The following is a 21,896-nucleotide window of genomic DNA, read 5'->3' as shown; positions in this document are numbered from 1 at the left end:
GGCATTTGCAGGTAAACGGATGGAGATGAAGAATATAATGCTGAGTGAAGTTAGCCAATCCCAAAAAAACAAATGCAGAATATTTTCTCTGATTTAAGGATGCTGATTCATAACGGAGTTGGGCAGGCATGGGAGGATTAGATGAACTCTAGATAGAGCAAGGGAAGGGAGGGGAAGAGAGGGGACATGGGGGTAGGAAAGATGGTGGAATCAGATGGACATCATTACCCTAAGTGTATGAAGGGTAATGAAGACATAAATGGTGTGATTCTACTTTGTGTACAACCAGATATATGAAAAATTGTGTTCTACATGTGTAATATGAATTGTAATGCATTCTGCTGTCATATATCACAAATTAAAATTTAAAAAAAAAGAGAAAAAAAATCATTGTCTTCCAGGACCAAGATTATGTCATACATTTTATGTGCTTAAATGAATTTAAGAGAGAACAGTCAGTTGAGTTCAGTTTGAATGACGACAGTGACAATGAACTTAGCTCAGAACTATGAGAGGTTCAAAGATGACTAATTGTTAGTTCATCATCATCAAATTGTGTAGTCAGGGAGATGACATGTGTATACAGCTAAATGGACCTCAAGGTGGCAAGAAGCAAGTGCTTCTAACAATCACACACAGGAAATGCCACGTGATCACTGAGAGGTTTGCTAATTCAGCAAAGATTTATGTGGCAAGTACTGAACAATCCATTCTAACTGCCAGGAATTTTAAAAAGTCCAAGATATGAGGGTATTTTTTTATTTCTTCATTTCTCAAGCCAACAACACTCTTTACTCCTCTTACTTGACCTCTTGGCAGCATTGACACTGTAGTCCATTCTCACTCACTTTACAGTCTCATTCCTTGCTTCTGCAACATCTTTGCTTTCTTCTTCCTTTTGTCTCCAACCTCCATTCTGTTCCCTTTTCTCTGTCAATCCCTTCTTACCCCAAATATTTATGAATACATTTTTCTCTGTTTTAATAACACCCCTATTTCCACACTACACCTGAATAAATCTTATTTAACCTTCAGGCCTCAGCTCAATTATCACTTCTTTCACAAAGATTAACTGATCTCCCTATTCCCCAAACCTTGCTCTACCCGGTTCAGGAGCCCCTAGATGGACACACCTGGTACTGGATTGGTACTGACCATATTTCATTGTCATTGCTTGTATCATCTAATTTTAAACACAAGTCATGCTTACCACCATATGCCCAGCTCATAGTACAGTGTTGGGCTAATATGGAGCAACTTAATAAATATTTCTTGAATAAATAAATGAATGAATTTCTTATTTAGGCATCAAGAAATCCGGCTTGGTTAAGGAAGATTCATATAGGGGATGAAGGGAAAAAAATAGGCTCGAGAGATAATCTTGGCTTTCCAGTTAAAAAAATTTAGGTCCATTCTCTAGATAAAGTTGATATTTAGAAGACGTCTGGGCCAGAGATCCACATGTTCTAGTCTTAGTCTAGCAATTTGCTTTGCTACGTGATATGGTATGACCCAGGCAGTGAGGCTATTTGGGGTAGTTTGGTTGAGCGCTGGTGAGGGCAGACCCACAGCAACTGTAAACAGAGAGCAATGGAGGATATGGTAACCGAAGGGATGTTGGGGGTAATGGAGGAGAGGCAAGTTCTGAAAGGAATTCTGAGCATTCTCTTCTAGATCATCACCATTCATTGGGAGAAGGGGAGCAGAGGGAGGGCCAGGATTATGAGAAAGAGTCCATTTCTTGATAAAGCTTGAGCTGACAGGATATTTTGGAGATATTGCAAAAAGCCATTTGGGAATTTTAGCCTATAGTTGAGGAGAAACTCTGAGTAAGAGAGGTAGGCTTGAGAGACATTTGGAAAGAGGTAATGGTTGAAGATATTGAAGGACATTGGGTAGAATAGAGAAAGAGGGAAAAATTAAAGACTGGGTATGCAGGACCTTAAAGAAATCCCCTTTTTAGTCCGGTGCAGTGATGCACACCTGTAATCCCCTGCATGAGGATCGCAAAATCAAGGCCAGCCTCAGCAACTTAGTGAGGCCCTGGGCAACTCAGACTCTGTCTCAAAATAAAAAATAAAAAAACATCTGGGGATATGGCTCAGTGGTCAAGTGCTCCTGGGTTCAATCCCAGTTACCAAAAAAGAAAGAAAGAAGGAAATCAATCAACCAATCAATCCATCCCATCTTTTATGGGCTTGGGTATAACTCAGTGATAGAACCTTTGTATAGCTTGTTCAAGGCCTTCGGTTCCATCCCCAGCACCAAAAAGACAAAAAACAAACAAACAAAAAAATCCCACCTTTCAGGTGAGTGAACACAAAGCCCAAAGAACAAATGAAGAGATTTTTCAAGAAGGAAAAGGTAGTCACACTCAAACATTGTTTTGGCTGTAGTTTTCATGGAAAGGTAACTTGAAAGTTGATAGACGCAGTGGCACAAAGGGACCAAGAGTGATATGACATGGATTTCCAGGGAGAAGAGATTGTTGAGGAGGTAGAAGAAAAAGCAAGGATGATCTAGGGTGAAGGACAATGAGAATGTGTCCCCCTTCTTCAGTTCTAGGAGAAATGAGAAAGGAAGCCAACAATGCCCCAGAAAGTAAAATGCTAAGCTAAAGAGAATGTCAGGTTTTCAGGAGTGGAAGGAAACGGAAGGGAAGGAAAGAGCGAAAGTGTTCTGGGGAAGGGTCCAAAGTGCAAGGAATTGATTGGCAATGGACCCAGAGTTCTCAAGGTCCCAGTGGAAAGACTTAGCCAGTCAGTACATTTTTATTGTGTCAAGTCAGCCTGACATTAGGGCACATCTCATCAGCTATATCTATGGCAGATACATAAATTAGAGGTTAGTTAACTTTATCATAGTTTACCCTGTTTCCTAAAAATAAATATTGACTGGTTGTTATCATTCCATTGTTCTGATTTTCGTTAGTTCTGAGAACTGTTCTCCTCTCACTGTCTTTAAATGGACTCGTGTTTTGTATGTTCATTCTAAACAATGCCCACAAAATTACTAGTTTATACAATTTATATTGAAATGTTGTAAATTAAATACACAACTTAAAATACAAAAGGTTTGTACAGGTAGAGGGTGGGATCTCTTAACTGACGTCGGAATCCAAATCTTATCTCCAGTCCTACCTCTGTGACCGGAGAACTTACTAATCTGAGTCTCAGTTTTCTCTTAGGTAAAATAAGGACACAGTTGGATATACTTTGGCCCACTATTGTCTTCTTTCTCCCCCCAAATTTTAAATATCTCTACCCATCTTGTAATAGAACTTGTCACTTGTCAAATTCTACTTTAAATTTTCATTCAAGGAAAATTACTTAGCACTCATTTTGTGCCACATCCTGAAGGTACATGATGTTGAAGACCCAGGAATTCATAGCCTGCCTCAGAAGGTAGTGACAGGCATTCGGCCACTGTAGCAGATAGGGTCTTTAGTGTAAACTCCAGAGAACAGCGATGATCATAGGGAAGTCCTGCCAGATGTTATGACTCTTGAATCAAGCCTCAGAGAATGAGTCAGAGTCAATCATATAGATATGGAGGATAGGATTTGAGGCAAGGGAGCAGAAAGGGAATGGAAGTGCCCTGTGTTTGAGGGCACAGTGCACTCATAAATCTCTAAGTAGTTACCAGTGGCTGGAGAATAGGGCAGGGAGAAAGATCAGAGCAGGAGACTTTGGATTATGAGGAGCCTTACATGCCATATTAGAAACACAGATGATACACATGGTATGGGGTTAGAGGCACAGGCTCTAGAACTTTATGGAGTTCAAATCCTGCTACCTAATAGCTGGTATTCTTGGGTAAGAAACATAATTATCTACATTTTAGTTTCCTCATCTGTAGCACGGAGATAATATTAGCACTTGTATATAAAATACTTGAAACAATGCCCAGCACATAGTAAGTACTATAAAATGATAGTTATTGATAATGGAAGGCCATTGAAGTATACAATTGGGGAGTAGCTTGGTCAGATTTGATTCTTAGAAAGATGACTTTGAGAGGAGTATAAGGGATGAACTGGAGGACCATGAAAGGTGAAGTAAAAAATGAGGAAATTACCATCATTCTACTGCAAAGTAATGAGAATGTTAGAGATGCTCATGGAGGAGGAGGCAGATATGAAATCAATTAAGAAGAAGCCATTGTAAGTCTTGAAAGGCCATCAGACGGAAGATAGGATTGGGGGTGAAGGAGAAAGAGGAGTTAACACCCACTGTACTATTGTGAGCACATGGCTTTCTATTTGTGACATTAACTAAAATAAGAAAACTGGGGGGTTTGGAGTCAGGTGGTCCTGAGAGCCAATCTTGCATTTATTCAATCAACCATGGAACCTTTTCGAAGTATTTGATCAGGTTGAAGCTTAGTGTCTTCCTCTCTAAAATGGAGAGGAGTAAATTGACCTTGCAAAGCTGTAAGAGTGGAAATGTGGTCCACTAGGAAATGTGCCCCAATGGTGCCTGACACTCACACTGGAGGTGCTCATTGAATTGGTGTGATGGTGATGGTTTGGGTCTGAAGGTGCTACATTCCAGGTGCTGGGGAATATTCCTATGGACAAAATATCTTTCCAAATAGAAAAGGCATCTTTAGTTTTGTCTCTTGAAGCACTTATGAAGAGTTATACCTTCAACATAGAAGCCATCAGGACACCCTGATCTTGATCTGCTGTCTCCCTTCTTAGAGCCCAGGGCTGTTGCTGTGTTCAACACCAGGGCTTACCTGGATTCACCGATGAGTAAGAAGCCACTTAGATTTGGACAAGTGGAGGCTGGAGAAGGTCAGGAGCAGGAGAGAAGGATCAGTACTCTGAAGAATGATAATTCAGTAAATAGAAGTCATGTCCCTATCTGTAGATCAGACTCAAGGTGACTGATTAGCCTTTTCAGCAGTTATATATCCTCCCTGGTCAAGATCTCAGTTCACATTTCAAATATCACCCTGAAAAGTTTCAAGAAAAACACTCTCTTCTTCACTCTGGAGGACAGAGGAAAATCAGGCACAGTGCCTCATATCAGCAGAGCAAATTATTGTCATACTTATCCCCATGTGTAGAAACGTTCTAATCTTTGAGTGTGTCCCCTTGATTGAAGAAATTACTAATGTCAAATGAAATTCACTGCTGGGCACAGTGGTGCATGCATATAATCCCAGCAACTCAGGAGGCTGATAGAACATTCGGGTTCAATCCACAGTCTCTCCCACACTCTCTCTCTCTCTCTCTCTCTCTCTCTCTCTCTCTCTCTCTCTCTCTCACACACACACACACACACACACACAAATACAGTCTGTCATGCTCTCTCAACAATTTGTCATCTGTTGAATTGGATTTAGGGAATTACACAAAGCTCCATTCCCAGTTGGTGCTCAGTTTGTCCTTCATTTCAAACAAGGGTGGAAATGCTTTTGTGGGCTGCCTGGCTAATCAGATAAAATCTTCTGAGACCAAATCTAAAAGGAAGTTTCTCAGGCAGGGAAAAAAAAAAAAAAAAGCTTTACTATAAACAGTCTAGGAGTCTGTACCTGGTCTGAACTTTCCTTTGACTCCTGGCTTGAATGTTGCCTCTGGACCAACACCAGCCACTTCTCTGACTTATCTCTGAAGTACAAAGAAGGTCTTCATTGCCTGAATTCTAGAGAAGAAAAGGGAAAGTGATATAGCCTCTTTATAGCATCAAGGAGCTGGATTTCAACATGCAAAGAATTGATCTGTTTTCCTTTTATTTTGAATATCAATAATAGCTATTGTAAAGCCAAACCAATATTAATCAACAATATTTAATTATAAACTAGTTTCAAATGGAAAACTACCTGACCATTATTGGCATCTATAACAAACTATGTCATTTCATACATGTCATCACATTTAATTATATTAATCTTCACAACAAATGAGTGAGGTAGTCCTAATCTTGTTTTAGAAATGAAGAAACTGAGATTCAAGGTCACTCAGTTAATATTTTGCTCTAACAGTAATCAGTTTCCAAAACCAAGGATATGTCCTTTTCTCAGACCAACGTCCTTGTCCTTGTCTGGCTTTCGAGCATGTTGGTCTTTGACTTTTTCCAAGCCCACCTCCCCCAGCACCCTGACACCCTGGATTCAATTCAGCCCTTCCTGACCATGTTTACCTTCTCCTTCTCCTTCTCCAATTATGGGTGCCTGGTTCCCCATCTAGAGATCAGTTGCAGTTTTCTTTGGAAAATATTGCCTTTTGTGTGTGTAAAGTGTGTGTGTGTGTGTGTGTGTGTGTACTATGGAAAGAAATGGTTATTTTGTCATCTCCTAATAATCCAGGCACAGTAGGGAGCATTTGCGAAACCACTCAAATCTGACATGTATTTAGTGCTACAGTCTCATCCCTGTTTGTAAAGAGGAAATAGAATGAGAGAGATCAGTAACTTGTTTTAAGGCCTCCAGGCTGAAAGGTAATTTCCAGCTGCAGTTCACACCCAGTTCTCTGACTGCAGCCCCCAGGCTCCTTCTCCAAGCCGGTGATTATTCACCGGGGTTGTGCAATACAGTCAACAGAGCTTATCCAGTATTTGGACGCTATCCCAGAGATTCTGATGCAATTATGTTTTTATAATCATCGTAGTTATATTACTGTCCCCTTATCCCCTTTGTTAAGACATAAAATAAAAGGACCAAACACAATCTAATTTGATTTTTCCATTGTATCTACTTTGGGAACTTGGGCCCTAAAACTAGACTATGATTTGCATTCAAGACGATTTGTCTCAACTGCCATAGATTAACCCTAGGAATGTGTGTGCTCCCTACAACTGGAAGCATGTATACAACGACTCAGAGGTACCAAAGTAGAAGCCACATCACAAATTCAGCTCCTCTGCTCACCGTGTGAAAAGACTCCTTAAAAGAAACAAACAAAAACCAAAAATGCCTTTTGAGGATTTTTTTCCCCTCAAGTTATTTTGCATTGCTTTCTTTGGGAACCTTTTGTTATAAGTTACACCATTTTCAGTGATTTCTTTGTTGATCATCACCTCATGTACTATTTCACCTTTCTTTAGGCCAAGATGTGCACACTTTTAAAAAAATTTTTTTAATTTTACTTATTCTAATTTGTTATATATGACAGCAGTTTTTATTTTATTTCTTGCTTCTATTTTACTCTAAGGATTTTGCTAATTATATTCACTTTTTCCTTTTGTCTCAGAAATTCTTGTTCACAAAGAAACCTATCATGTGCCATTAATTATCTACATTTAAAATCAATCTTTATTTCAATACCATTGACCTATTAATAAGAACTATAGTCTTTGACCAATTTCATTTTTGTGAATCTAGATTTTTCACTGCAAATCAGGAATAGTAACATCTATCAATTGGGATTTACACAAAATTTATTTACTTCACAATATTTATGTTTTATTTGTTTAATGTGTCCTTTCTGCTGAACTATAGTTTCTTCCAAGTATCGAATTTTGATTGCACACTCTATACCTGGAATTGTGATGGGATTTTAGTAGGTGCTCAGTAAATATTGGTGAAATGTTGACTACTGAGTGGGCTTGAGAATCAGCCTTGTGTGGTTCTGTACCACTTGTGAGCTGTGTGACCTTGAGAAAGCTGTTCAACTTCATTATTAAATACCTCATCTGATTGTGAAGATTAAATATGCAGTGTATAAAGAAATCAGCTTAATGCTTGGCACATGGAAGAACCTTATTATTACTATTAGAAATGGGGTGTTTCTTAGAAATATTGATTTTCACAATAATATTAATGGGAACTGGAAGTACATTGCACAGTTAAGAGTTAATAGCCTCAGCTGGGCACGGTGGCACACACCTGGTAATCCCAGCAACTCCGGAGCCTGAGGCAGGAGGATTGTGAGTTCAAAGCCAGCCTCAGCAGTGGCGAGGCACTAAGCAACTCTGTTAGACCCCGTCTCTAAATAAAATACAAAAAAGGGCTGGGGATGTGGCTCAGTGCTCGAGTGCCCCTGAGTTCAATTCTGGTACCAAAATAAATAAATAAATAGTTAATAGTCTCAAAAAATTAATTGCAATTGAAAGCTAAAGATATGGTTCAGTGGTACAGTGCTAGTCTAGTGTGCATGAAGGCCCTGGGTTCCATACCTAGCATCGCAAAAATAAATACATCAATCAATCAATCAATAATTGCAGTTGAGCTCCAGTGAGGAAAGTAATGAAGTAGATGTTTTACTTGCCTTTTCCTTTGCTTTCTCCTGTTAAAGATTTTCTATTTATGAAATAGGTAAATCCAATTCATGCTGAGGCATTAAAGACTTCAGGAGTTATTCTTACGGTTAATATTTTTATTTTAAAAGAGGATCTGAAGTAAGACTTATTGGTACACTCAAGACCTGTGGGTTTGACTGTATATAAATAATACCTTCTTTTTCTATTACTGGAGATTGACCCCAGGGATGCTGTACCACTGAGCTACATCTATAATCCTTTTTATTATTTTGAAACAAGTTCACCCCAAGTGGCTGAGTCTGGGCTTGACTCTGTGGTCCTCCTGCCTCAGCATCCTGAGATCCTGGGATTACAGGCATGCACCACCAGGCTGGGCTTAAATAAGAAATTATGAACAAATTTTAAACTCTAGTTTACACATGCTGCAGAGTTTGGGGGGTAAAGTGGACTGATATCAGCAACTCACACTGAAATGAATCAAAAATATCATTCAAGAATGAATGAAGAATGCCTAGATATGTAATAAAGGGAATATAGCAAAAATGCTTATTGAAGCATCTACAGGTTAGAGGTGTCCACTGTATGGTGTTCCATTCGGTAGGGACTATTAGGAACAACTGACCATTTGGTACATTGTTATGAACAAAGTTGAATTTTGGACATGTCTTTGGAAAGGTATGCTAACTTTGGTTAAAGCTCTCTCTCTCTCTCTCTCTCTCTCTCTCTCTCTCTATATATATATATATATATATATATATATTTTTTTGGTGTATGTGTGTGTGTAAAGGCAGAATGCGATAATTTTGAGAATTGTGTGCCATCAGTTAGCATGGTTTGGAAATTTGGTTATAGGGCTGAAGTGTAGCTGAGTTGTAGAGTGCTTACTTAGCATGTGAGAGGGCCTGAGTTCAGTCCCTAAAACTGCAATACTGCAGTTTTTCCTTTTTTTTTTTTTGGCAAAGGCAATATGATTGATAAAGATAGGTTTTAGGTTTATGTACATATAAATAATCAAGAATTATTTTAATCTAAGGAAACATAGTTTCTCTTGGTCATAAGGGCTGCTAATAGAGTGCAGAAAAACTTCAGAAGAAAGACAGAAAGGAATACCTGTGGTATCATGCATAGAACAAAAGGGCCATGTTATCATCATTAGCTCGTTAAAGTGCCAATTATAAGGTTCATTTATTTGACTTTTTCCTCTGTTTGTACAAATAGAAATACCCTCCAGTGTTTTTAAAAGTGGGTGTATTAAATATCAACACTGAAAACTGGATTGGCCAGGAAATAACACACATTAAACAAACAAAAAGTACAGAATGAACAGGATCAGGGGAGAGAGTAAGAGAGAGTAATGTGGCAACCTGCAGGAATCCTGGTGAGGGAAAATGTACCTAAATCAAAATCACGGCTAAGACCGGCCAGTCACATGGGGAAGACAGCAATTAAAACTCCCAGCTTTACCATATGTCTGAGAAATGGAACCAGCTTTCTATTGGGCTACTTTGACAACTTGTGAAATTCCCAGGGTTTCTAACAACAGTTCCCCAGGCCTGGACTTTAGGGAGGTTGTGCATGGAAAGACTGTGCTACTCCATACTATGAAGTGCTCAGGGAACTTCTAGCAAGACACATCTCTGTGTGTGCGACAAAAGGAGCTCTCTGTGGGGATGAATTACAAAAGTGTCCCTTCTTCTGGGATGCCACAAGATTTGGGAAGGGGAATGGTGGCTAGATTTCAGCCCCTGCTGCCTTTCAGCTGGTCCATTTGCCAAGTGCATAAGCGGCCCCAAAGAGCTTCTTACCTACTTAATGTAGGTGTGTCCCTTTTTCACAGGCATGAGGAAGTTAAGTCTTAGGAGCCTAAACTGTCTTACTTAAGGCTATGACCTAAGCAGTATTAGGAGGCAAACTATTCACAGAGTTGGCCTTCATCAGGCACAGATGTCTAGACACCTACTACATGCAAATATTCTGCCAGGTATCAGGGTGTGGGCAACATAGATGCCAGGATGTTTCTAATCTGGTTTGAGAGGTGGGCAGGCCATGCTCTGTGCAGACCCCATGCAAGCTAGGGTGTGTCATGGGAGCTCACAGGAGGGATGACAAGTCAGTCTTTTCTGGCACAGTCAAAAGAAGTGGAGCTAAGAAGGTACGATCTGAGATGAGTGGAGAATGGGTAGAGCTTAGAAAACCAGAGAGGATCAGGCAAGATGCAAGGGGGAGAAAACAGTGTGAGCAAAAGGGATAGAGAGAGGTGTCACCTTGGTGACCCCAGTCTCTCCAGGGCAACTGTTCTCTATTCACATGGCCCCTCTTTGCTGCAGCCTCGCTCTAGACCTACAACACTCTGGTCGACAGAACTTCCCCAGGCCACATCTCATGCATCCCAGGCCTTCCTTCTCAAGGTCACACTCTTGGTCATTTAAGAGAGTATGGGGTTTACTACACATTACCTACCTACTTGACACTTACACAATTTAATGAGGAACTTCTCGACAGACTGTCATAAAATATTTCTAAAATGTTTGGAATTCTCCACTCATCTCAGGGCAGAAAGAATTTATATTTGGTATCTATTGCTGTGCAATTTCCCCCTAAACCTAGCAGCTTTAAATACCAAACATTTATTACCTCATAGTTTCTGAAGCTCAGGAATTCAGGAGCCACTTGGCTGGGTCAGTCTAGCTCAGAGTTGCTCATAAAGTTGTAGACAAGATATTGGCCTGGATTGTGTTATCTGAAGTTTGAGTGAGGCTGAAGAATCTGTTATCTAGTCACTCATGTGGCTTTGATGGGTCTCAGTTCCAGAAATCACCGGTCTCTTTACAGGTGAGTTTCCTGAAGCTGGCTTCTATCCTAGTGAGTGATCTGAGAAAGAGCAAACAGAAAGCGCAGTACCTGTTATGACTTAGCCCTTGACAAACCATCACTTCGTTATACTGTGGTCACTCTGACCATGTTTAATTTAGTACATAAGGGAACCATCAAAGGAATGAATACCAGAAGAACTGCTCCCAGACTTATACATTTGAGTTCATACACTGGGGAGACTAGAGCTTTCAAAACGTTTATCACAGGTGATAATAGTGAATGGGATGTCCTCAAAACATATCTTTAAAACACTATAAAGGGGCTGGGACACAGCTCAGGGGTAAAATGCTTGACTTGCATACTCAATGCCTTGGATTCCCTCCCCTGCACCACAAAACAAGACAAAAATCCACCTGAAAATTCTGAGTGAAATATTTTTAAAAGCCTTTACAAATGCATGATGATACAGGCAGGAAAATAAGAGTAAAACAAACTAACAAGCAAGGAAGCACGAATCCAGAGAGGTAAGTCGGTGATAAACTGAAGGCTTCTCTGCGGTTATCCGTCTACCCCCCCAGGGAACCACCCCCCCAAATTGGTTTTACTATCCACACACCAGACAGGACACAAAATATTAAGGGATGTGGGGAGTCAGCTTGGAGGCTTTCTTATAAATTATAAATCATCTATATCCTGAAAAACATTTCTTAGTGACAGTTTACACCAGGACTTTTTGAAGTTTCCTTTCCCCATTGAAAGAAAGGAAACTTCCCTATCTCCATCCTGCCTCTAGATGTGGAGGAAGAATCTGAGGATTTATAACCAGAGGTCAGCTTTGTGTGTGCTTGCAGCCACATTTATGCTGTCAGTGTGATTTGAAAAACCATAGCTAATAATTTGTTTTAATATGGCACAGAACTGGGAGTATTCTCAGCCTAAAGACAAATGTGAATCCTCATGAAGGAACCACTGTTAACCTAAGACGCACAGATTCCCAGATAGAAAATTCCACTGAACTGGAACTCACTTAAAGAAAGTACCATGGTACATTTGAGGAAAAATGGCATGTTGAGAAAGAATCAGCAAAAGCCAACAGCCAGCATGCACGGCCTGGCAAATACTGCACACATTCAATTATTGATGATGGAATAAATTTAAGCACCTTTAATATGCTTAACACAGAAAAAATTTTTTACCAAATGGTAGTGTGAAAAACAAGAGACTTGAAAATGATTATGCCTGTCAGATGACCAAATAAAACCTCTACAAATGAAAATTAAAATTATTAAAAGTAAACAATTTATATTTAAAGTGTTATGCAAATACCCACATGATATATCTTGGCTCATAAAACCTAATGTATTTATTATCCAGCCCTTTATAGAAAAATCTTTGCTGACCTCTGCTTCAGAGGCTCTTGCTCAGCCTGGGGTTGAGATGCAGGAGAAGCCAGGCAACGGGCTGGCCACTGCAGACCAGGAGGCATGAGGGATGGAAAGAAGGAAGACTCTTGGACATGTCTTGGCCTCATAAAAGAAAGGAGGCTGGTTTTATGGTGTCTATTAAATACAGCCAGATGGACTCCTCAAATGACCCCCGAGGATCATTGGAGAGGCCTTGGCTTCTCAACTTTTATTACCAGGGGAAATAAATCTTAATTGTTCCTGAGCTTTAAGAGTTTAATGCATTATTATAGTGATGCCACATCAATGTTTATAGCAACCCAATTCACAATAGCTAAGCTATGGAACCAACCTAGGTGCCCTTCAACAGATATAAAGAAAATGTGATACATATACACTATGGTATGTTACTCAGCAGTAAAGAAGAATAAAATTATGGCATTTGCTGGTAAATGGATGAAACTGGAGACTATTATGCTAAGTAAAATAAGCCAATCCTCCAACACCAAAGGCTGAATGTTCTCTCTGATATGTGGATGTTAACACAGAATAAAGGGGGATAGGGAAGAGGGAAAACTAGAAGTTTACTGGATTAGACAAAGGGGAATGAAGGGAAGGTGGGGGATGGGAATAAGAAAGACAGTAGAATGAATTGGACATACCATTCCTATGTTTACTGTGTAATTACACATCATGTACAACCACAAGAATGGGGAGTTATACTCCATGTATGTATAATATGTCAAAATACATTCTATTGCAATGTATAACTTAACAGAATAAAAAAAAGGAGTTTAACGCATGAATATAGGAAGATCATCTGGGGCAGAAAGATATAGGTCCATTTTTGTAATTATTATGCAATATGGATGGCATTCTGCAAAGATAGCAAATTAAGAGGAGTAAGGGGGAGAAAGGAGATTTTTTTTTTGTCTAAATCAAGTACCTCAGCTGAATACCTCCACATATTTTCTGATTGCCAGAGGTGGATTAAGGTCAAGTGCTTCTTTGTGACCAGTGTCTGTGCTAAGATGGGCCCCAAAACTGTGTTCCTTGAGCACCAAGGGCTGACCCACGTTTTCCCTGGGAGGTGTGAGGGAGGGGAGCTCCCAAGGGTATAAGTTGTGAGAACCAACATACAAGGTGATTTGGAGAAAACAAGGCAAAAGGCTAACCAAGCTCTGGGATCTCCTTTTCAAGACAGAAAACACACCTGATGTCTTCCACGCCTCCCTGAGAATGTGTGCTCATCTTTTTCCTATTGTTCAGAATGAGTCAACAAGGACTGACACCCAGAAGAAGGAGCCAGGCTATAAGGAAATTTCTGAGTCTCTAGGATATGCTAAGTGCTTTACACATCTATGATCTTCACAATAATCTCCCAGAGTAGTTATTAGCCTCCCCACTTTGCAGATGAAGAAACTGAGGACCAGAGAGAAGCATTAAGAAATGTGTCTTAGGCAATAAAATAAGTTAGCGATGAATTTGAGCAGATGTCATTCCAAAACCCAACCCAACTCTTCCCTCCTGCCTCCCATAGGCAACTGCAGCCAAGAGCCACAGGGAGAAGCAACACTACTCCTTTGTCAAGAATAGGAAGAAAAACTGAAAATCAAGCTCTGAGGCCCTCACTCTCCATTTCTTGCCAGATGCCCCAGTGACCTACTACTGTGACTCTTCCTGTCTGATGGGTTAGCTGTATTCTCAGTATTACAAATGAATGGAATGACCAAAAATAAAATTAAAAAATGTAAAGTATTCTGTTATCACGAAGTTGCTATGGAAATATTTATATGTTGGGAGTGGACAGGTAGAGAATGAATGGTCTATCTAGATTTGGAGAGATAGAGAATGAATGGTCTATCTAGATTTGCTGCTGGGCTAGAGACATCAAGCTATTCGGTTCAGAAAAAGCCAAGATAAACCATCTCTGAAGCCAAAAGGGTTGATGCCCGGCACTGACTAGAGGAAGGTGCCCAAGGGCATAGAAAGCGGATCAACCTGATAACTCTTGAGTAGCATCTGCAGCTGGGAGGTCAATGTGTGGTCACAGACTCTATTGATTCATGATTGTCTTGGAAAGCAGGACTAGTTCTCCATCTTCTGCTCAAGGAAGCAAAGCTCCCATGAGAATTTAGAGGTGGGTCCAGGGAAGAGAGAAGAGCATTGTGATGGTGGATTTTATGTGCCACTTTGTCCATGGAATGCCTAGATATATAAAGAAACAGCATTCTGGGTATCTGTGAGGATGTTTCCAGATAAGACTGACATTTGAGTTCATAGACTTAACAGAGCAGATTGCCCTCCCTGATGTGGGTGGGCCTCATCCAATTAATTGAAAACCTAAGGAGAACCAAAAGGTGGAGTAAGGGAAAATCTCTTCTCTCTGACTGACTCTTGTTGAGCTGGGACATGAGTTTTATGAAGCCTTCAAACTAGTACTTGGACTGAAATTAATATGACAGGCTCCCCCAGTTCTTGAATTAACATTTGGACTGGAAATTATATCATCGGCTCTCTTGGATGTCAAACCTTTAGACTTGGATTGGAACCCATTGGCTCTCTTGGGCTTACAGCTTGATGATGGCATATCATAGGACATCTCGGCCTTCACACCCATCTGAGTCAATTACATATATATATATACACACACACACACACACACACACGTATATGTATCATCTATCTATTCATCCACATCTATTGATTTATCTGTCTACCTATCAATCAAACATCCATCCCTTCATCCATTTCTCTGAAGAGCCCTGACTATCCAAAGTAATACAAACATCTTCCTTCTACTAACTTCTCTTCACTTTGAGGCCTCCACATGAAAGTTGTGGATAGAGACAGCTTTAGGAAATAACAGGAACAAATCTTTTTTTTTAAATATTTTTTGTTTATTCTAATTAATAATAGGTGACAGTAGAACACATTTTGACACATCATACATACATGGAGTATAGCTTCTCATTCGTCTGGTTGTACACGATAGTTACCCAGGTCATGTAATCATATATTCATATAGGGTAATAATATCTGATTCATTCTACTATCATTCCTACCCCATGTCCCCTTCACATCCTTCACTCCCCTCTAGTCCAGAATACCTCTATTCTCCCCGCCTCACTTATTGTGAATTAGTATCCACATATCAGAGAAAATATTCAGATTTGGTTCTCTGGGATTGGCTTATTTTGCTTAGCATAATATTTAGCATAATATTTGCTTAGCATAATATTCTCCAGCTCCATCCATTTACCTGCAAATGCCATAATTTCATTCTTCTTTTAAGGCTGAGTAATAATATATATATAACAGTTTCTTTATCCATTCATCTGTTGAAAGGCATCTAAGTTGGTTCCATAGTTCACCTATTGTGAATTGAGCTGCTATAAACATTGAAGTGGCTGCATCACTGTAGTTTGCTGATTTTTGCTGATTTTAAGTCTTTGAAGTATAAACCTAGAAGTGGGATGACTGCGTCAAATGCTGGTTCCATTCTAGGTTTGCTTAGGAATCTCCATACTGCATTCCAGAGTGGTTGCAGTCCCACCAGCAATGTATGAGTTTATTTTCCCCCACATCCCAAGAGCAACTCTTGAATGCCACAAATAGTTTAAGGGCTGGCAATCTTTTTTTAAATCTACAAAATGTTTTATTTACTACCTCTACTTTTAACAATGTCTGCACACTTCTAACCATGTAGAAAGATTAGATGTCTCAAATAAGGACTTAAGTTGTTCACTATGTGCAGAGTAGTCCTGAATAAGCTACACACATGTAGCAATGGTTATATCTGAAAGTGTCTTCTAAGTGGGAACATTCTGGTTTATAATCCCTTATTTTGTCCATTTCCTTCTCTCTTGTATCACATGTGAGACAGGCATGTGTGTCACTCAGATGTGTTACCATTTCACTTCCAAAAGTCCTTTACAGAAGACTGCTTTTCTATGAATTTTAACACAAAGTATACAAAATGTGTTAGTTTACTAACTACCTTTGTCACGTATTGTTAGTCTCTTTAATATCTAGAGACTAGATGTTATAAGATTAGGACTCCTAATCCAATATATACATAACATGTATATAGTACAGAAAAGTTAAATGAAATGCATGTAAACATACAGGGCAATGGGAAAGTTGAAAAGTTCTAGAACAGTCTAACAAAGCACCTTTTGCAACTCCCTTCCTACCTCCCTCAACCCAATGAACAAGTATGGTTGGGATACTGTCAGAGGTGGCTTAAGGATTCCAAACACAGCCTTTCCCATAAGCTTTTAAAAGCTATTTATGAAAGTTTTATTCTACTACTACTACTTTTGAGTATAGCAAGCATTTCTAAATCTCTAGAAGGACTAATATTTCTTACATGAATTTGTCTTCTATGCACACAGCACTAGTAAATAAATTTGCTCCTGTAGCCATGGTTATAATGTGGGGGATCTTCTAATACAACCACTTAGGCCTTGAACCTTTCCCTCCTCACTTCTTTCTCTCTGCCTTCAGTCCAGTGGACAAGTACAGGCATACATAATGCTTAGAGATGGTTGAACAAATTCATATCCAAAAGTCAGTTACAGAGGACAAGAGCTGGCGATTTCATGATAAGTGGGCTGGAAACAATGGACACAGGGTCAACTTTGTGGACATGTGCCAGTGCATTGACATAGGCCTCTGCACTCAGTATGGTCCACACTTGGTTTAATGATCTGTAATCTTGAAATTCTTAGTAGATTTTGAATAAGGGGTGTTACATTTTCATGTTTCACTGACCTCCACAAATGATATAGCCAGTCTTGAATGAACAGATATGGCAGTGTCCCTTGGAGAAATGTTGGTGACTGAGATGGGAAGTGATAGCAGAACTGGGACCACATAAAAGCCTAGCCGGTGTCCCCCAACTCCTCCAAATATCCACCCTCCCTCACTATGACCATTAACCTTAGGAGCCAAGGGCTTCAATTTCTGCTTTAAACAGTTAGGTGAAGGCAAGTTGGAAAGCGCTGATTTCTGAAGCTGAAGAATCTTCCCATCGGAAAAAGGACTTTCCATTTCAGGCCCTCAGGCTAAGTTTCATTACCCTTTGTTAACAAAGACCTTTCTCTCCAGGTCTGACTAAGAGGTTAAGTAATGTGAATAGTCTGGTAAGGCCTTCCTCCCCTTAGAGAGAAGATGATCTCCCAAGGCAATAGGTGATAGTGAAGTGCATTTTATTGGAGGGGGTTATCAGAGAGGAGCTGGGAGTAGGTTCTGAGTCTGCCTTTAATAGAGGTAGGACTGGACTTGGCCAAATTGGATTTTTAAGTACCAGATTACAGCTCACCAGCTTTCTTGGGCTGAGGATTTCAAACTGATTGTAGTCAGCATTCTAAGCATATTTTAACCTAAAGCATTTATTGAGCTTCTAGTGAGAGCTGGGATTTTTTCTGCAATAATAAGCAACCCTAGACTGTCAGTGACTTGCAGCTACTAAGGTTTTTTTTTCTCCCTTAGATCTCATGCCAAATATGGGCCAACAGAGAGTCTTGGGATGCTGGGTGACAGAGTAACCAACATCCCTAATGTTACTGCTTACTAATTTATTTGCCACTGAATAGATTTCTCGTATTTTCTCCTTTAACTTTTAGGCCTGAGCTCTGTGAATGGAAAGAAAAGAGTTGAGAAGGCAAAGTTATGACATTAGAATGGAAGACTTAGGTTGAAATACTACTGGATACATAATTTTTGATTTCCAACAGTATTTTATTTGTATATAAACACATCCTCCCATAGGTATTGAGGTTATAATTTCCATAACCCTATCAGAGTATATAGCTCTGGCCATGTGGAATGAAATGTTTTTTTTTTTTTTAACTGGTGGTTCCCATCAAATGCAATCAAAATGATCCATTATTTTTTTGCACAATATCTGGGCTTACTCAAGTGTTTCTGCTAATTTGTTTAACTTTCCTTGATAATGTCTTCAAATCAATTGTTAACTGGACAACCTCAGGAATTACTTGAGCTTTACGTAGTTTTAGGAACAACTTAAAAGTCTTTCAGTCTTTTAGTGCAGGTAATTAGAAGATTATTACCCATTTTTCCTTCAGCCAGGTTGATTGTCTAATAAGTATGCACAATTAGTTTTTTTGTGTGGGGGGCAGGGTAGTGGGGATTGAACCCAGGGACACTTAACCACTGAGCCACATCGTCAGCACCTTCTTATTTATTTTTTTTGAGACAAGGTCTTAAGTTGCTTAGGGCCTCACTAACTTGCTGAAGCTGGTCTCGAACTTGCAATCCTGCTACCTCAACTTCTTCTTTAGTAGGACTCCCTTTCACTAATTGATAGATGTGCATAGATCCTGTTGTCATTTTCTGGTTATCTGATGATTAGCAATTACTGTTCAATCCTTTAGTCAATAAAATTTTACACTCCTTCTTTTCTAGAAATTACATGTATAAAACACTAAACATGCAGTAGCATGGCATTGAGCAGTGCTCAATAACCATTAAGATAATTGTGAATAAGTACAATTGGAATTATACTTAGAAATGATCAACACCGACCACTAATTATTAGGATGGGTTTTTATAAGCTTCCCCATTTCTAGCACCTGTAAATTTGTTCTTCACAGAAATTGTGAAGTGAAACAAAGGGAGTCACACAGAACTTAGCCTGAGTTTGGGGAGACTATAGGAGCAAGAAAAAGTTCCTTGGGAAGTTGTTGAAAATGAAGACCCCATTCTGTCCCATTCCTCTTCCTTGTGAGTTGCCCACCTATTGGATAAAAGTATCTCCCAGGAAAATAATCATCCATTGATGTGGGTGAAGAAGTCTTTGAAGTCTTGGCAGATGCTTGGGGGAGTGTTTTGTTTTGCTTTTTAGCTGCCATAGCGTCCTTCCCCTTCTGAAATACTGTCCTATCATCCTGTGTATTAGTGAACTTAAGAGGTGATAGGCAAATGCTCCTAAGCCCGACAAAATAGACTTCCACCTTGTGACAAAAAGAGCAAAAGGACTACCTTTATTTCCCACTTCAAAGGCCTTGTATCTGGGACAAGAGCCCCATAGTCTTGCTTTGTCTAACTCCCCCACTTTGACCTAATTTGCAACCCCCTGCAGTCTCTTCTGCATACTTTCCCATGTGAAGTTATTTATCTTCCTTAACAGCCAACTTATTTGGAAAGGATGACCCCCCAAACTCTGTTGGTAATCTATTCCAGTCCTAAATTGCTATTGTAATCACAAGTTCCTAAAATAGCTTGTGTTTCTCCTGCAGCTGCAATCACCTCTCACTCTTCCTAAAAACCATTCCCTATCTTTTCATTGCTTTTGAGCTAAAGTGTCCCCTGTGGCCTTGGAGGCTGCACACGATCCAGACTCATTTTCAGCCTCTTGTACCACCCCCTCAGCCATTTTGCTCAAGACATATAAGCATATGTCTAGTGTATTTCCTCCTCTTGGAGGTACCTCCTCCTCCATCCCTAAGTAGTTCCTGTTCTTTCTCTTTCCACCTTAAATCCCACTTCTTCTGGGAACTCTTTCTTAACCTCCTAGACAGGATCAGACAGTAGTAATTGTATTGCTTGGGTAATCATTTGTTTAATGTCTGACTTTCTCTCGAAGCTGTAAGTACTGTGAAGGCAAGGATCGCTCCTATCCTGTTCATTGCTGTGTGACCAGGTTTCTGCACAAGGCTTTGCTCACAATAGGTAATTACAATGCATTTTTAAAATGAATCACTGCCCAATCAACATTGTCATTGTTGGAGCTGAAGGGTGATGACGACTTTACTTATTTATGATCTACAACTTTAAAGGCTCCTCTGATATCAGTTTATTTTAAAAGTGGTTTTAGTTTGATATCATCAGATTTACATGTAGTTGTAAGAAATATCACAAATACCCTTTGTCCCATGTCTCCCAATTGGCAATGACTTGCATAACTCTAGCACAGTATCACAACCAGGAAATTGACCTTGATAGAATCTACCAATCCCACTCAGATTTCACTAATTTTACATACAGTCATTGTGTTTTTATGTATGCATATTTAATTTTATGTAATTTTATCATATGTATAAATTCATACGTCACCACTACAATTAAATACAGAACAGTTCCACCAGAAGGGTCACTTATAGCTTTTAGAGCCATAGCTGCCACCTTTCTTTTCCTCATCATATTCTCTGACCACCAATAATAGTCTGATCTCTCAATCTATAATTTAAGTCATTTTAAGAATGTTGTATAAATTGAATCATAAGCATATAACATTTTGAGTGGGACATCTTCCCCTTAGCATGATTTCCTTGGTAACCAGCAAAGTTTTTGCATATATCAGTAATCTTTCTTTTATTGGTGAGTAGTATTCCATGGATGGATCACAGTTTATTTAGTCATTCCTTTATTGTAGGATGTTTGAGTTGTTTCTACTTTTTGGTCATTACAAATAAATCTGCTATGAACATTCACGTACATATTTTTGTGTGAACATAAGTTGTTATTTCTCTGGGATAAATGCCTAAAGAATACACTTGCTGGGTCATATGGTAAGCATATGTCTGGTTTTTTTTTTATTTTAAAGAAATTACCAAACTGTTTTTAGAGTGGCTGTACCGTTTTATTTTCCCACTAACAGTTTTTGAGTGATCCAGTTTCTCCACATTCTTGCCAGCATTTGGTGGTATCTTTTTTTTTCCTATCCTGATAGCTGGGTAGTGCTTTATTATTATAGTTTTATTTTGCATTTCTGTAGAGGTTAATGGTCTTTTATATATTTCTTTGCCATCCATATATCCTACTCAGTGGAATGTGTTGTCTTTTTCCTAATTTTTGAATATTTTTAGACTGTTGAATTTTGAGAGTTCTTTATATATTCTAGATACTAGCAATCTCTAGTTTATCTCCTTCACCTTCAATTAAGAAGACAAGGTCAGAGAGGCAAAAAGACTTTGGCAGTCATTTAGTATCTGAGAAAGGAGGAACTGAAATCATTGCCTCCTGAATCACTATGCAATTCTTCCCCTCAACTCACCTCCCTGTCTGCCTGACTCAGCGACTACCCTCAATTTTGCCCAAACAATTTCAACAAACACAACACTCTTTTTCTGGCATGCACCCTTTTAGAGTTAGCTGTCTAAAGTTTGGACTCCTACATTTCTTGCCTGTATTAGACATCCCAGGTCACACTGAGAGAGGCTCTAATGGGTGCTGGGATTTGACTCCTAGATTCTCCATTAGCAACAAAAGAGTCCTTCCCCACAGCTGCAGAGAGTATTGTCCTTAGAGCTGTGAGTTGCCAGTCCTCTTCAGAATTATTCAAAGATGGCCTCCTCACCCAAATTCAAGACCTTGCCTGTTTCTGATGACTAGTTACCATGGTGTTAGAAAGGCGTGCTCAATTCTGCACAACTCTTCAGAACCGCCTGAAGTCTTACTGAGATTGTATCCCTGATTCCTTCTCTCTTCTGTAGGTATTAATTGC

The 21,896-nt window shown here is 39.4% G+C and overlaps 1 long non-coding RNA gene across 1 annotated transcript in view; it reads left to right on the top strand.

The window, feature by feature from the left end:
* LOC124100520 (uncharacterized) overlaps positions 1-21,896 on the top strand; it is an 84,623-nt gene that overhangs the window by 3,321 nt on the left and 59,406 nt on the right. The gene's annotated exons all lie outside the window — the stretch shown is intronic.

This window comes from Marmota monax, unplaced genomic scaffold (assembly GCF_021218885.2).
Source record: "Marmota monax isolate L192 unplaced genomic scaffold, Marmota_monax_Labrador192_F-V1.1 WCK01_AAM20220418_F8-fsc00281, whole genome shotgun sequence".
NCBI lineage: Eukaryota > Metazoa > Chordata > Mammalia > Rodentia > Sciuridae > Marmota > Marmota monax.
The sequence above is the reverse complement of the archived record's forward strand: the minus strand, read 5'-3'. Positions and strand labels throughout refer to the sequence as shown.